At 46.6% G+C, this 18,058-nt stretch overlaps 1 protein-coding gene across 3 annotated transcripts in view; it reads right to left on the bottom strand.

Moving 5' to 3' along the window:
• The window catches only part of plcb1 (phospholipase C beta 1), an 834,527-nt gene that overhangs the window by 87,719 nt on the left and 728,750 nt on the right, over positions 1-18,058 (bottom strand). The gene's annotated exons all lie outside the window — the stretch shown is intronic.

Raw genomic sequence — 18,058 nt, 5'->3', positions numbered from 1 at the left:
TGTCATTTTATGATTCATGACTGAATGATTAATTATATATTTACCAGTGATTAGCAGCAATGCCATTTTTATATGCTTTGAAAAGGGAATAGGGGCAGTTAATGACTTTTATTTTGCAGTCCACTCCATACCCCGTTTTCTGTCAGGTCTGTCTTTTCTTTCTTTCATCTATAATATCAGCAGCACAGGGAGAAAGAGCAGCAATGTAATTTAGCCATAACTATTACATTTTCAAAGTTCGTCTCTCCCAGGAATGTACAACAGTTTAAACATCTTGTTTTGTTAAATAAAAATTGCCTGAAGCAGGGCTTATGCTCCTTGGATGCTGTCTGACCTACTGTGCTTTCCCAGCAACACACTCTCGACTCTAACCATCCTCTGCTATTGCCTATGGGCGGCACGGTTCCTCACAGCACCAAGGACCTGTGTTCGATTCCCGCCTCGTGTGACTGGCTGCGTGGGTTTCCACCGGTTGTCCTCCCACAATTCAAAGATGTGCAGGTTAGGTGAGTTGGCCATGCTGAATTGCCCATTGTGTTCGGTGCATTACTCAGGGGTAAATATAGGGGAGGGAGTGGGGGATCCTTGGAGGGGGGGTGTGGACATGTTGGGCCAAAGGGCCTGTTTCCACATTGTAGGGAATTTAATCTATTCTCCAGCATTTGCAATCCTCACTTTCCCCTGAAAAAATTGCATCACTCTTTCCTTTTTTGACTCTTCAAAAGTTCTCTATGAAACACAGTGAAAGATTCAAAGAACTGTACAGCATGGCAACAGACCCTTCAGTCCAGCTGGTCCACGTCAACCAGATAGCCTAAATGAATTTAGTCCCATTTGCCAGCATTTGGCCCTAAACCCTTCCTACTCATCTACCCATCCAGATGCCTTTTAAATGTTGTAATTGTACCAGCCTCCACCACTTCCTCTGGCAGCTCATTCCATACACGTACCACCCTCTGTGTGAAAAAGCTGTTCCTTAGGTCACTTTTAAATCTTTCCCCTTTCACCTTAAACCTATGCCCCTCTAGTTCTGGACTTCCCCACCCCAGGGAAAGGACCTTGTCCATTTACCCTATCCATGCCCCTCATGATTTTATAAACCTCTATAAAGGTCATCCCTCAGCCTCTGATGCTCCAGGGAAAACAGCCCCAAACTGTTCAGCCTCACCTTATAATTGAAAACCTCCAACTCTAGCAACATGCTTTTAATTTTTTTTCCAAACCCTTTCTAGTTTCACAACATCTTTCCAAAGCAGGGAGACCAGAACTGAATGCAGTATGCCATAAGTTCATTTTCTGGTCAGTGATAACTCCAAGAAAATTGACAGTGAGGGATTCACTGATGGCAACACCATTGAATGTCAAGTGGTTACGGTCAGATTGGCTCTAATTGGAGATCTCAGTGAAGATGAGGATCGATCAAGACTGTGTCATAACTTAATTTACTTTTCATCTTCTTTGCTGCAATATTACACCTCACCGTCAACAAACTGCACTTAGGCACTGAGAGTATCTACAAAACAGGCTGAAAACAATTTGTACACCACCAGCTTCACTCCAGAGTCTGGTCAATCACATCTCAAAGCCAATGAGAAACTGGAGCTTTCCCTGGATGCCTGGAAAACCTAGGATCTCTTTAACCAGCTACAGCGCCTTCCTCTGGCCTTCCCCTACCCCTGCACTCATCCATTAAGGTGCGACCGTTGAAAACATGAAACATTTTCCATAATGTGGGCGGCCTCTCTCAATGAAGAAACACAGAGATGGGGAAATTCACCATCACCTCCACTCTGCCAGCCCAACCCTCTGCCGACTGAGTATTTGAGGATCAGGATCGCAAAGTTGAGGCTGGTGTCACATCCCACTGGGGAGCAGAAATCCCCAAGTACCTGAATTCAACGGAGACTTGGGCCACATATCTCAGGAAGGATGTACTGACCCTGGAGCGTGTTCAGAGGAGATTCAAGAGGATGGTCCCAGGAATGAAAAGCTTAACATATGAGGAATGTTTGAGGACTCTGGGTTTATTCTCGATGGAGTTTAGAAGGATGAGGAGGGATCTAATTGAAACTTACAGAATGCTGAATGGCCTGAACAGAGTAGATGTTGGAGAGATGCTTCCATTGGTAGGAGAGACTAGGACCCGAGGGCACAGTCTTAGAGTAAAGGGAAGACATTTTTAGAATGGAGATAAGGGAAAACGTTTTCAGCCAGAGAGTGGGGAATCTATGGAATTCACTTCCACAGAAGGTTGTGGAGGCCGGGTAATTGAGCATACTTAAGACTGAGATAGATACATTCTTGAGTATCAAGGGGATCAAGGGTCATGGGGAGAAAGTGGGAGAATGGGGTTGAGAAACTTATCAGCCATGATTGAATGGCGGTACAAATGCGATGGGCTGAATGGCCTGATTTCTGCTCCTATGTCTTATAGTCTAATCTACAGCAGTCACTTCAGAGCACTGGAGGGGTATCAGCAGTGACGCCATCCACAACATCCTCCAAAACCAGTGGCAGCAAATGTCTTTCAACAGCCAGCATCCTTTCCCAGGCAAAAACAGCCAGCAAAGAGGCTGAAGTCACTCAAAGCCAGCTCTCCTAGACAAGGGCATGTCATTCAGGTGCCAACCGCCCTACTTGGCACTCAGCAACGGCCAAGGAGTCCCAGTAGGGAAGTTTGCAAAGCATTGCTGAAGGGATCAGACACTGCTGCCTACTCATGCGAGTTCCTGGCATGTGGCCGGCCAAAGTGGGCAAGGTTCCCTCAGGAACGGACCAACTGAACCAGTTGGCAGACTCTGCCAGCAACATGCAGTGGCAAAGTTGAGGCACAGGACGAGGTAGGAGAACCACCGAACACCTCATTAGCTCATGCCCCCAAGCACTACCTTGCCTCTACATGTGGCAGAACATGCAGTAGGCTTTGGGCCTATCAAATTGAACAGAATCAGTTCACTGTTGACCCTGGAGGACAGCCTAAAGAGAGGCTGATCTTAATAAACATGAAAGCAAATTCCCTGACCCTGTACCTCCAATAGGAATGGGTGGCAGAGTCAGTGTTGCATCCTCTTCTCTGAGTGTACGATCTCTATGAGAGTGCAGAGTTGCCAATGTTTTTGCCTCTGCATCACATACAAAAGAAAACGCCACAAGACTGAGATGCAGTTCTACTGATGGCAAGATGTTCTGCCTTTTGTTGGGAGGCAGTTTCCTCTCCGGCACAAGTCAGAACTGGGGTTTAACTCTAGAGGCCAGTACTAACCTACTTCTGCAGGTGGACATTAGGACCAGACAGCACCGAAGGAAACCATTTTATCAGAAGAAATACAGAGGAAAGGCTTGTTTGGAGATCCCTATAATCGAGAGCTCTCCAGGATCAGGTACAAGAGCTTAATCAGGTACAACTGCAGGACGGTTTGAAACTTTTGGAGTAATTTATGTTAAAAAGATGCACCATATTGTGATGATCTGGAAATGCATTGTCTGAAAGGTGGGTAGAAGGTAGATTCCCTGGAACGTGCGCAAATAGAATTGGATGAATATTTGAAAAGAGCAGGATTCAGGAAAGATTGGGTTAGAACAGGATAAGAATCAAATAGCTGTTAAAGGCATGATGGGCCGAATGGCCACTTTCTGAGCCTTATGATTTTGTCTGGTGACCTTAGGTATCCTGAAAGAATCAGTCTCACGTTCCTTCACATAAACACCCACAGGGAAGTTATAACTCCAGTCTTTTCTCAACCCAATTTTCAAAAACACTCACTTCATGAAATGCCCAAGGTTAAGGGGGTAAAACTCTGTCCAGGTTTGAGGGTAAACACCCTGCTTTTGACTCATCCCGAAGATGGCAGGACAGATGTACGGGGAGAGACTGTCTCAGTTAGGAATGCATTTATAGCAGTTTAGAAAAATGAGTGGGACTGTGGGGGATCTCATAGAAGCCCGCAAAACTCTATGAAGACTAGACTGAGTAATGCAAAGAGGACGTTTCCGATGACCTGGGACTCCAGAACCAGGGGTTTCATTGTAAGAATACAGGGTAGGCCCTCAAGGACTGAGGTGAGGTGAAATTTCCTCACCCAAAGAGAGATGGCGAGCCTGTGGAATTCTCAGCCACAGAAAGCAGTTGAGCCAAAACATTTGATGTTTTTAAGAAGGAGTTAGATATAATTCTTAGGGCTGAAGGGATCAAAGGCTATGGGGAGAAAGCTGGAACAGGGGATGATCAGCCATGATCGTGTTAAATGGTGGAGCAGGCTCGAAGGGCCGGCTGGCCTTCTTCTCTTTCCTATGTTCCAATCTTTCTTTGACTTACACTTAGAAACAGTTGCTCATTTGTCACTAGGAAAGTTGCCAACTCTGTCCAGAAACACTCCTGGAGATCCAGTGGCAGGACCTCCTCCTGAAAACTGCGAACAGCCCACACTTTGCTCATTGGTCACCCACTGTGTCTATCTTCTCAATGTCCTGCCTTTACGCTCTTCGTAACCTGATTGGACAACTTCCTGCTTTCAGCCAAACAGCTCTTTCTTTCCCATCCCCAGACTAATGGGCAAAGTGGTTGAAAGAATTGTTTAACATGTAAAAGGGATGAGAGAATTCTGGGGGTAGCCTGGAGAGACTGGCTTTGTCCTCCTTACTTTGTTCATGTGGTCTGGCCCTTGCTGGCCAGGTCAGTCACCCTGGGGAAGGTGCTGCTTTCCTGAGCTCTGGAAAGATGACAGGAGATCGATGATAAAGGCTGTCAAAATCATGAGGGATTGAGACCGAGAGATATTCGCTCTTCCCTTGGCGGAATGCTCAAAAACATGAGGACGTCAATTTCTGCCAATTGGTAGAAAAAGGCCGGAGCGACGCGAGGAAGAATTTTGTCACGCCCCAAGTGGTTAAGATGCCACTGACAGAGAGTGTGGTGGAAGTGGATGTGATCAAGGATAAGCATCCTGGAGAGAGAGAGAGGAGGAGGGAGGGGGGGGGGGGGGAGAAATGAGGGGGGTAGAGAGAGATAGTGGGGGAGAGAGAGAGTGAGGGGGAGAGAGATGAGGGAGAAAGAGAGGGAGGGGATGGGAGAGAGAAAGTGGGAATGAGAGGGGTAAGAGATGAGGTAGACAGACATGGTGAGAGAGAGGGGCAGATGGAGAGGGAGAGAGAGAGAGAGACAGAGAGAGAGGCAGAGAGGACATTGCCAGGCTACAAGGGTAGTGTTGAACGTGTGGTGCTAGAAAAGCACAGCAAGTCAGGCAGCATCTGAGGAGCAAGAGAATCGACATTTTGGGCAAAAGCCCTTCATCAGGAATGAGCCAGGGAGCTTCGGGGGTGGAGAGATAAATGGAAGGGGGTTGGGGCTGGGGTGAAGGTAGCTGAGAGTGTAGTAGGTGGATGGACGTGGGGGTAAAGGTGATAGGTCAGAGGGGAGGGTGGAGTGGATAGGTGGGAAGGGAGATGGACAGTTTGGACAGGTCATGAGGGCAGTGCCAAATTGGAAGGTTATATCTGGGATTAAGGTGGGGGGAGGGGAAATGAGGAAACTGGTGAAATTCACATTGATGCCATGGGGCTGGAGGGTACCGAGGTGGAAGATAAGGTGTTCTTCCTCCAGACGTCGGGTGGTTAGTGAGTGGCGATGGAGGAGACCCAGGACCTGCATGGCCTTGGCAGAGTGGGAGGGGGAGTTGAAGTGTTCGGTTATGAGGTGGTGGGGTTGGTGGTGCGGGTGTCCCTGAGAAGTTCTCTGAAGCGCTCTGTGAGGAGGCGTCCTGTCTCCCCAATGTAGAGCCCCGATGCAGTCTCCTCTACATTCGCCTACAGGGCTAGTGTGGCAGGAGGTGGGAGGGGGGTGGAGACTGAGTGACCTACTCATGCAGAGGGCCATCAGTGGCACAATGGGCCAAACGATCTCATGTGCTGAGATCATCATTCTAAGACTCCACACTGCCTCTGAGATCTTTCTCCCTGGAATGTCCTGAGGATTATGCTTGGATTCCCGGAGTCCCAGACAGGATAATAGCCTGGAATTGGTATTTGCAATATAAGCTTTATTGTTAATTTGACTTCACCACTTGCAATGCAAGAAAAATCATTGTTTCTTTTCCAATTGAACACAGGTTAGCTCTTCATCCACACAGCATCCTTGCAGGATATTATGGTTGTGGGGTGGGGAGCAAGTTACTTTCTGGGTCATTGACTTTCACTTTGGGGGGGATAAGAATTCCCTTAAATCTACCTGACAGGGCTTCAGGCGAGATCTTTTTCAGATGAACCGCACCTCAAATAGTCCAGCACTCCCCTGGAGAATCAGTCTTGATTTCCATGATTCAAGTCCTGGAATCAGCCTTGAACCCACAACATTCTGACTCAGAGGTGAGTGTGCTGCCCCCGAGCCATAACTGACACACACACCGGCACCCAACGGAGAGGGGCAGTAATTTGTACACGCAAACACAACTGTTGCAAAGCCCAGAGCTGGGGATACTCACTGAATCTTGGTTGAGTCTTGCTATGCCAAGCACAGAGCAGCTCACTGGCTGCCTGCTGTTAACTAGGTCTTCGTCGAGCTTGTCAGAGGACATCCTTTGACTCGCCTGAACACTGACCGGCATTGCCTCCACCTCCCTGATCAAATTTATAAGTGTTTCTGCAGTCTCTTTTCGAAAGCTCTGAGTCACCAAAACTCACCGGTTATCATGAGAGCCACTGAGTCATGGTCTCCTGGCAACCACGGGAATTACAGCTCCCAGCTAATCACCTGCCGCAAGTCAGCCTGAAGAGGTTTCCACTGGACACTGGGGACAGGCTCTGAAAACTGGCACTATCCAAACCAGCCAAAAAGGTGTCGTTCAATCTTAGGTTACCATCCACATACAGACCCATGCCTGGGGACAAATGTTCTCAGTTTTAAAGTCAAGAGAAAGAGGAATAAAAGCTTATTTCCAGCCAATGTTGCATCAACAAAACTATTGAAGCGTGATGGTAATACTATGCTTTGTCCTTTTTCTCCAAACCCCGTCATCATTTCTGTCCCTTTTCCCCTTTTTCTCGCCCTTTCTGTTGCCACCATCTTTTCCTCTCCGTTTCTTATTGTTGTTCTCCCCCTGCACCCCCATTATTTGCTTTCTTTCCTTCACTTCTCTCTTTTCTCCTTTCTTTCTTTCCTCTGTCCGAGTGCTCAGAATTTTGTCACTCACCGAGTGGTTAAGACGCCGCTGCCCGAGAGTGTGATGGAAGTGGATGTGACCAAGGGTTTCCCGAAGGGAAATGGATAAGCATCCTGGAGAGCGAGAGAGGGAGAGAGAGAAAGAGAGAGAGAGAGAGAGAGACAGACAGACAGACAGAGAGACAGAGAGCCAGAGACAAGAGAGGCAGAGAGAGAGAGAGAGAGAGGGAGAGAGACAAAGGGGGAAGAAGTGAGGAAACCAAGAAACCAAATGGAAGAAAGACATACCCAGAATCCACTGCCATAGTGAAAGGTCCCTATCAAACCTACAGGGCTTATAATTATCAGATAGCTCTGACACCTACTCCTAAAAACCTGACTGCTATTTATAAGGCACCAGTTAGGAGTGTAATAATCAAATACTCTCCACATGGCTGGATGAGTGTAGCTCCAACATCATTCGAGGAGCTCTACACCACTGCAGGGTTAAGAGGCCCGCTTGATTGGTACCCCCTTCACCATGGCCTCCCTGCTCCACTGATGCACAGTGGCAGCTGTGAGTGCTAGCTTTGAGATGATTGTTGATCGAGTGGTGGTACAAAGGGCACTATCATGGACGGAGCAAGAGGAACAAGGCTGAGGTTGGCAAGATTAGGCCCGGATGATATCTTGGGGGTGAGGTACAGGCCTGCTGACGTTTCCATGAGCTCTTTGGAGAACGTAAAATGGAGGTAGTTATAGACTGCAGAGGTTAATTGGATTAAATAACACTGTCAGTATGATACGGTCTACGTGCTGCCCCATATAATAGCTCATGTAATGTATGCCACAGAGATTGGGTTCTTACTGAGACAGATGTCTTGAATTTTATGAACAACACTAATAATTTGAAATAAAATATATACATAGTCAGATCTCTGTGCTTATTGATGCATGACATGTATAACTGATTGACTGAACACACTACACTGACTCTATCACCTCAGGCGACTGTCTGTGTGGTGTTTGCACATTCTCCCCGTGTATCTGCATGGGTTTCCTCTGAGTGCTCTGGTTTCCTCCCATAAAGCCATGCAGGATAGGTAAATTGGTTGTGTTAAATTGCCCCATTGTGTCTTGGTGGATGTGCGGGTTAGCCATGGGAAATGCAGGGTCGGTGTGACTCAATGGGCTGAATGGCCTGCTTCCACACTGTAGAGATTCTGTATGTTCAACAGTACCCTGAAGGTACTGTTACAGGAATGTCATGTAACGGTTTCAAAGGAATGCTTCCTGAATGTGCATAATACACTAGAGGCTATCAAAGAATGCTTCAAATCTAAGTAGGCAGCGAGACAGTAAAAGGCTCAGGAGTCCGAAGATGTGCAGGTTAGGTGGATTAGCCATACTACATTGCCCACGGGCTAGCTGAATAAGCCACGCGAAATGCAGAGTTACAGAGATAGGGTCTTGGTGGGATGCTCTTTGGAAGGTCAGTGTGGACTTGATGGGCCGAATGGCCTGCTTCCATCCTGTAGGGAGTCTATGAGTATTGACAGCCTGTGGCTTGACGTGGGGTGAGGTGAGGTTCTGCAGATGGGGGAAGAAATTGCAGTCTGACTGAAGATTGGGGGTGGGCAAGGGGGAGGGGTACAGGAACAAGATGAGAGGCTGGGTAAATAGGATCTCAGAGGGAACAGGAGGAATGGAACTGAATGGATCGAAAGCAAGTTAAAATTTTCCCATGAATGGACACAGAAGAAAAAACTAAGCAGCTACTATAGACAGATTTTGGTCATACATGCAGACCACCTCCTACTCCAAATCCCTTGCAACATTCGTCTCAAAAACTTATCATTCTCAGTACAGTACAAACGGTCCTTGAAATTTCCAAAGAAATGTTACAACACCTGATTAAACAACTACTAACCCAAAGGTGCAAAAGTTTACTGGTTTAACAACTTTACCCAACAATGCTATTGCACTTCACAAAGTGGTGCTCACAAGTTCACCAGGAATAGCCTTTTAGCTTTCGTTTGGAAGAAGTGAGATGCGCTCTGTTTAGGCATGTGAAGTGGAGTGGGTCTGGTGTCTACTTTGCAATGTTGAACACATGGCACATGGGCCATAACATGGGCACCACGGTGGCCCAGTGTTTAGCACTGCTGCCTTATGGCGCCAGGGACCCGGGTACGATCCCAGCCTCAGGCGACTGTCTGTGTGGTGTTTGCACATTCTCCCCGTGTGTCTGCATGGGTTTCCTCTGAGTGCTCTGGTTTCCTCCCATAAAGCCATGCAGGATAGGTGAATTGGTCATGTTAAATTGCCCCATTGTGTCTTGGTGGATGTGCGGGTTAGCCATGGGAAATGCAGGGTCGGTGTGACTCAATGGGCTGAATGGCCTGCTTCCACACTGTAGAGATTCTGTATGTTCAACATCTCACTTACACACTGCTTTTAGCACTTTCATTTGTGGAATGCGGCTGTCCCTAATCCCTAATTGCCATTGAAAAGGCGGTGATGAGCTGTCTTCCTCACCTCCCTGTGGGGTGTTTGGCGGAGGAGATGAGGCTATATTCGGCCATTTTGAGGGCATTTAAGAGCCAACCATTCTGCAATGTGTCTGGTGGCACCTCTTGGCCAGACCAGGTAAGGATCTGTGGAATTCTTAACCACATGGGACTGCCGAAATTAGGTCGTTAACTACACTCAATAGATTTTTAGTCAACCAGGGAATCAAAGAGTTTTGTGGGAAAAGCAGATCGGCCTTGACCTCGTTGGATAGCCGAGCAGACTCAATGGGCTGAATGGCTGTTTCCACACTGGAGGGATTCTAGGATTCCACAAGTATTGAGAGGCTGTGGCTTGAAGTGGGGTGAGGGTGGTAAACGTCCTTCCTTAAAAGGACACCAGTGGACTGGACAAGTTTTTACGACAATCCAGTCATGACGGAGTGAGCTTTTACAAGTTTCTTTTATTCCACATTTGCTGAATTAAATTGAATGTCAGTCCCAAGAGTCTGGATTGTTTTGTCAGGGTGGCAGGTCCAGTGATATAACCCTCACTTGGCTATCTTTCCTGACAAGCGAGTGCCCAGATACAAAACAGTAAACACCAAGTGCAGGAGGTCAATCAGTCCCAGGGGAAGGAGAGGCACAGTTCATGTGGTGACGTTGACTTGCTCAGTTGGCTGCATAGCTCGTTGGTAATGCTGAGTGACACCAACATCCATGAGTTCGATTGCCACACCAGCTGAGATAATTGTTAAAGGATTCTCCTTTTCAACATCTCCCCTCACCTGAGGCAGGTAAAACCATCACCACAGAGTCATACAGCATGGAAACAGATCCTTCGGTCCATACCGATCACAATCCCAAGCTAAACTGGTCCCATCTGCCTGCGCCTGGCCCATATCCCTCCAAACCTTTCCTATCATTTACATATTGCAACTGTACCTGCATCCACCACTTTCTCTGGAAGTTCATTCCACACACAAACCACTGTGTAAAAAACGTTGCCCTTCATGCCTCTTTTAAATCTTTCTCCTCTCATCTGAAAAATATGCCCCCAGTCTTGAAATCTCCCACCCTCAGGAGAAGACACCTGCCATTCACCTTATCTAACCCCTCATGATTTCATAAACCTTCTTAAAGTCACCCCTCATACCTCCTATGCCCCAATGAAAAAGTCCCAACCTCTCCATATAAATCAAACCCTCCTTTCCCAGCAACATCCTGGTAAATCTCTTCTGAACCCTCTCCAGCTTGGTATCACCCTTCGCATAACAGGGAGATCAGAACTGGACACAGTATTCCAGAATGGGCGTCACCAATGTCCTGTACGGCCTCAACATAATGTCCCAACTCCTCAACTCAAAGGTTTGAGCAATGAAGGCAAGCGTGCTCAATGCCTTCTTAACCACCCTGTCGACACATTATGCAAACTTCAAAGAATAATATACCTGAACCCCTAGGTGTATCCATTCTAACACACTACATCTAGCATTCTGAGTTCAGCTTTGAGTGCTGAATCTCAGAATAGATATGCTCAATTTGCAGGGGATATATCCCAAATTCAGCAGAATTCCAGGAGGGCAAATTACAGTGACAGGTTATATAAGTGTGGTTGATTTTGAATTTAGAACTTGGCTCAGTTGTTGCTATTTTGTTTCATTTTATGTTTCCTCAACTCTGAAGCAGTAAGACCAGGCATTGAGGTAGCTGATTCAGACTTCCAACAAACTGCACTTCGGAATTATGAATTACTTCCAATTCGCAGCATAGAATCAGGCCACTCATCCCTACTGGTGTCCCGTATTGCTTTATCCCCAAGGTACAGCCTCAAGGCCAGGAGATGGCCCTCCAGAACTGAGATGATGAGGAATTTCTTCAGCCAGAGGTTGATGAATCTGTGAATCTCACTGCTTTGGAGGCCAAGCCATTGAGCGTATTTCAGACAGAGATAGATAGGCAATGGGGTCAAGGGTTAAAGGGAGAAGTCAGAAGAATGGGTTAGAGAAACCTATCAGCCATGATCAAATGGCAGAGCAGACTTGCTGGGCCGAATGGTCTAATACTGCTTCTAAAATTTTATGGTTTTAAATTCCAGGCAAGCAATCTCCCATCCAGCTTGGTTTCTCTTTATCAGCATATCCTTCAATTCTTTCCCCTTTCGGCTTTCCTTTCAATGCATCTCTATCCAATCACCTCAACTAATCCATGTGCTAGCGAGTTCTATACTCCTAGCAGGCTTTCAATAACAAATCCCTCTCGAATCCCTTGTTGAATACAATATTGACTATCTTACAGTTGTGATCCCTAATTTTGGACCATCCCATGAATTGAAAAATAGAGCAGATTAGAAACAAGGTTGTTGCAATTTTAAAGCACCCACTAAGTCACGCTCAGCTTTGCCCTTTCTGGAGGAAGCAGCCATGATCTGTTTGGCCTCCCTCGGTAGCTTTAACCTCACAGTTTTGCTGTCATGCTGATAATTGCTGGCCCGGCCAGTGACGCCCACATCCCATGAATGAATAAAACAAAACCATTTTCATTTCGTACATTCTCCAGTGCAGCTTTATGTAACATGGAGATCATAACCGTGTATTCCAGTTTCGGGCAGATATTCTCACTGCGTTTCTGCAGTATTCCTCTGGAAAATAACTCCCATGAAACGCATTTGCTGACCAATTACCAGTGAAAAGCACATTTCAAGACATGCTTTAGAACTCCACTAGACAGATTATAGCTGAGATTGTCATAGAAGCACACTGCAATTGAAATAATTTCAGCATTTAACAAAATTACAATAGAAAGTAGGAATGAAGAAACGGGAACATTTTGAGAGAAGACAATACTAATTTCACTTAAGTGCACAAGCTACATCATGGAATGAGTTGGCCAACGCTGCATGTCACCTTGCAGTACAACAGTCCAGATTTATAGAGCAGAGCTTACATTCTGCATGGAGAATTAAAATGTTTGCGAATGATGAATAGAGCTTTCAAATCGGCTCTGCGACCGCCAACAGGCTCGTGAAAATGATTTGTCACCTCAGCTCTTCAGCAAGCTTGCCAGAAACCGATTTATTCAATTTATAATTCTCCCACCAATAAAATTAAAAGAAAGAACAATTTCGAAAGACAATTAATTGAAGCAGCTTTCCCAGGGCAATGCAACGAATGACAGCTGCCTGATAGAAATATGATCCCGCACAAAGACGGCCGCTGATGGTGGGGCTTTGTCTGAGTGTCTGCTGGTACACTACACCACAAGAGGGTTTGCAAAGGAGAACTGTTAAACTCGACCATCTTTTCCTTGGAGATTTGTATCTTAATTTCACGCCTGACACAGTTCTTACTTCTTGGACTATGACCCCTTGTCCAAGAACTCCCCACTTAGTGGAAATGGTTTCTCTTGACCTATCTTTTCATTTTGCTGCAGTTTCTTTATTGCAAAAGTACTGAGGTAAGCAGGTTAATCCTGTCTTTATTCAAGTAACTTCAGAGGGAGATAGAGTCTGCCTTGGATCGGCCCAACACATACAGAAAACAATTAGATTACTTACAGTGTGGAAACAGGCCGTTCGGCCCAACAAGTCCACACCGCCCCGCCGAAGCACAACCCACCCATACCCCTACATCTACCCCTTACCTACACTACGGGCAATTTAGGATGGCCAATTCATCTGACCTGCACATCTTTGGACTGTGGGAGGAAACCGGAGCACCCGGAGGAAACCCACGCAGACACGGGGAGAATGTGCAAACTCCACACAGTCAGTCGCCTGAGGCGGGAATTGAACCTGGGTCTCTGGCACTGTGAGGCAGCAGTGCTAACCACTGTGCCACCGTGCCGCCCACAAATCTAATCTAATCTAAAAAAAACAATCTAATTTTTATCCCTCCGCAATGATATACACATACATTGTTCACATTTCATTTTTGTACAGTAAACAGGAATCATCCATCCCAGGTCTTCCACTTATCCTGGCTGCAGGAATCTCTTTTTTTAACTTTCTAGTCTGCCCTCTAAGGTTGATACAAGCCTGAGAGTGTACAAGGTTCCTCTCCAGTCTTTTCTGCTGACATGGACCCTTAGGCTGTTCAAGGTTCATGCATGCTAAAATGTGCCTTAGAGTGTTAGCTTGAAAGGTACCATCTGACTCATGTTGTGACAAAATCAGCAACTGCTGGAAAAGCTCAGCAGGTCTGGCAGCATCTGAGGAGAGAAATCAGTTAACATTTCGGGTCGAGAGACCTGTCTTCTGAATAGTCCTCTAGTGCCTTCTGTTGTAACCCCATTGTATTAATTCCTAATAAAATTCCCACTTTAAATTCCACTTGATCTTAATATCTTGAAAACTTTAAATAAATGTCCTTTACTTTGGTATATTCCAGAGAACATAACCCTAATTTGTTTCATTTATTCTCTTGGCTTACTGCTTGGTGTCCAGGTATCCCTTTGGGAAATCTGTATTTCCTTCCAGGCCTATGAGTCCTGATTGAGGTGTGGTGCCCAGAGCTGCTCCCAATGACTCCAAGCCTGTTCCTTACGGATACCAGGTCAGCCAAAATACGTGTCAGCATTTAGCAAAGTGAGATAAAGAACAAAAGCAATAGAAAGCAGAAAAGACATTTTTTAAAAAAACTTCTAGAAAACCTTGTTTCGCCCTGGCACACTATTATCCTTCTCTTTGTCTGTCATTATCTGTCTCTGAGCTTCCATCTCCACCTGCTGGCTCACTACCCCTCCCTCTTTGAAATAACTCCACAGAGGCCGATGTCCCTTTACCCTTTACTTACATGGAGTGCCTTGACACTGGTCCAGCTTCCTTGGAGCCAGCTCTCAGATTGAACAGAACCTCTGACATTCCTGTTTGTTTTTCTTTTTTATGATTACAATCGGAGAAGAAATGGTCCTCCTTCCCCCACATTGAGAAAATACAGGCCAGTTCTCTCCACCCCTTCCTTTCTGTTAATCCTTCCCAGTCACTGGTCTCTTTATCATATTCACAGATAGTACTGTATAGGACCTGCATCATGTGGTTTTACCTTCTCCTTATTTACCTGAGGAGAGCTGCTGGCCCCACAGCAGCTTGACCTACAACACTGTTCGGGTGACTAGTCTCGGACTCTCTGCAACTTTTCTACTTCATGAGACTCAGTACTTGAATTGCCTGACATTCTGGTCCAGGAACGCTTCTGTTTGCCTAAAAAAATGAGCACACCCTGAAATAACTCCAGAGAGGCCAGTATCCTGTCACCAGGTCATGTGGAGAGTGTTTGACACTGATCCAGCTCCCTTGGAGCCAGCTCTCAGATTGAACAGAACCTCTGACATTCCTGTTTTTTTTCCTACTATTCTGATACAACTCCAGAGAGGCTGGTATCCCGTCACCAAATCATCCTTTATTTACAAGTGGAGAGGTTTTGATGTGGATCCAGCTCCCTCAAGAGCCAGCTCTCACAGTAAGCAGGATGTTTGACACTCCTGTTCTTTTTTTGTTGTTTTACCCCCACACTACCGCCCAACTGCGGTAATGCTTATTTTGTCCCCAGCACCCATGTTGCGTGTGTGCAGGTGTGACATTCCTGTTTCTATCTGTCAGCCGGGGCTCCCTGATTGGACCAGGTCAACAGCCACAATCAGGGAATCCGTATTCTATGAGGTCCACCTGGCTGATCTCGTTACAATTACTACATCTGTCGCCCTTGGAGTCCGAGGACATAGGCTAGTCCTTTTCCTTGTAGCTCCTCCTGGGGTATTTTAGCACAGGGTCAGGTTCCAGACTCTGCGGTGGATACAGGTGCAAGGAATGCAAGGGAGCTCGCTCCTTGCGCCAGGAACACCTCGACAGAAACTCTCTTCTTCCGATGCCAAAGGTGTCAATGCAGCGAGATCTGCTATGTCCATCTCAGATTCAGAGGTCTCTTCAACACTTGAGAGAGAGGGAACCTATGATTCTGACAGTCTTTGTGACTGTTCCAAAGGGACCGGGCACATTTTTTTTCCCGCACTGTCTGTGGATTCGCAGCTTCCATATGGTCCATGACCTTGTTGAGGACTGTCGGTCCTTAATATGACACTAGACCTGACCTCGTGTTGACCATGTCTCTTACCCATGCAAGGCCATTCTCATGGTTCCGAAACAAATTTCATCCCCTGAAGTAAGCCGTCTCTTTTGCTTGGCGGAATTTGGTGCCCGGCACTGGCATTCCTGACGCCATTTCAGGCTCCCCCCCCCCCCCGCCTCCACCGTCCCCCCGAGTTCTGGGAAGATCCAAATTAACCTGGTTCAGAATTCTCCCCATTAGCAACTCTGCTGGAGCAATCTCTGTGGTCCGATAATCGAATAGGAACTGGGACAGTTTGGTATCTAGTAAAGCTGTAGGCTGTTTCTTTAAACCTGCCTTCAAAGTTTGGACTGCTCTTTCTGCCAGGCCATTGGAGGATGGATGGTGTGGAGCTGTCATTAACTGTTATATCCCAAGTCACTTTCAGAAATACTCAAATTCCCTGAGTGTAAACAATGGGAGTCCGTGTATTGCAAAAGACACAGACGGTTTTTTGATTGTCATCCCGTGTTTGATGAATGAACTCTCTGCATGTCCAGCTGCTTTGAGTGGGCGGCCAATGACTAAGAACACTGAGCCCATGAAAGGACCGGCAAAGGCGATGTGTTACCGAGTCCAGGGTTTACCCAGCCTTTCCCATGAACTTGGGGGGAGATGCTGGCAGTAATTCTTGTCCTTGTCAGCACTCTGGGCACTGCCCCACCAAGGAAGCTGTGTTGGCATCTGATCCTGACTACCAGACATAACTTGTTGCCAACATCTTCCTTTTGAAAACCCCTGGATGTCCCTGCTGGAGGTGACCCTTTGCTCGGGACCATCCCTCTTGCTCCCTGTAATAATACGCCATCCTCGACGGTGATCTGGTCTCTCCGGGTCCAAAAAGGTTTCAATTCTGGTTGTGACCTCCCTTTGGATTTGCCCATCACCACCCACTGTTCCAGTTTTACCAGGAGCAGGTCTTTCTGTGTTCAAAGTCTGATGTAGTCAGCTGTGACTGGAAGCGTGTCCAGAAAATTTAAAACCATTACGGACTCTTCCAATGGTGGTATCACCAGTGGGAGGCGGCCCAATGCATCTACATTTTCCACTGAATCTCCCGGACACACTCAGTATTACAGCCCACCGCTGAATTGGCCTGAAGCTATGGGCGGCATTGCCTTGTCATCTTTAAGTAGACATCGTCGGGGTTTGTGGCCTGTTACTGTTACAAATTTAAGTCCATAAAGATATTGGTGGAACTTTCTGTTTGCAAATATGACCACCAAACCTTCCTTCTCTATCCGGGTGCATTAGCCAGCATCCTAGGTGCATATGCTGTTGGGCGTTCCTCTCCATTCGGCCTCCCCTGAGCTAATACCACCCCAAGGCCGCATGTCAATACCAGATCTTGCTCAGGATTATAGTGTGTCAATACCTGAGAGGATGATGGTTGTTTCTTCACTTCCCTGAAAACTATAGCTTGGCTGCACCATCATTTCGAAGATTAGAATAGATTCCCTACAGTATGGAAACAGGCCCTTTGGCCCAACAGTTCCACACCAACGCTCCAAAGAGTAACCCACCCAGACCCATTCCCCTCCCCTATATTTACCTCTGACTATCACTTATGGACAATTTAGCATGGTCAATTGACCCCAACCTGCACATCTTTAGATTGTGGGAAGAAACCCATGCAGACATGGAGAGAACGTGCAAACTCCACACAGACAATTCTTCCACCTGAGGCAGGGATCAAACCTATGTCCCTGGTGCTGTGAGGCAGCAGTGCTGACCACTGGGGAACTGTACCAGCCCAAAGATGTACCATTTTGTAAGAGTTGATGCAGATGTCCCAGGATGTATGTATGAACTTCCTGTAATCATTCACCAGCTCAAGGAAAGGCCTAAGCTCTGGTACAGATGTAGGAGCCTGGGCACCTTTGACCACCCTCACTTGACCTTCCAGGTGTAACATAGTCTGGTTGACTCTGTAGCCTAAGTAAGTCACTTGGGGAGCCTGGAACACATTTTTCCCCTCTAAGGCGTATGCCCACCTGGGAGAAACATCTAAGGACATTGTCCAAGTTTTCTAAGTGCTCCTTATTGGGCTTCCCTGTTATTAGCACATCATCTAAAAAAATGGCAGCCTGGGATAGACTTTGTAAAATTTCTCCGCTGAAAAGTTACACAGGCTGATGATAGCCCAAATGGCTGTCTTGTATACTGGTACAAACCCTTACGGGTATTAATTGTAACATACTCTGGGAATCTTCATCTGACTGCTATTGCAGGTATACATGGCTCATCTCTGGTTTCGTGAAGGACAGCCCCCCTGCCAGGTTTGATTTTTAATCCTCCATGTGAGGGACTGT

The sequence above is a fragment of the Chiloscyllium punctatum genome, chromosome 11 (genome assembly GCF_047496795.1).
Source record: "Chiloscyllium punctatum isolate Juve2018m chromosome 11, sChiPun1.3, whole genome shotgun sequence".
NCBI lineage: Eukaryota > Metazoa > Chordata > Chondrichthyes > Orectolobiformes > Hemiscylliidae > Chiloscyllium > Chiloscyllium punctatum.
Note: the sequence above shows the minus strand (reverse complement) of the source record. Positions and strands in the feature narration are given on the sequence as shown.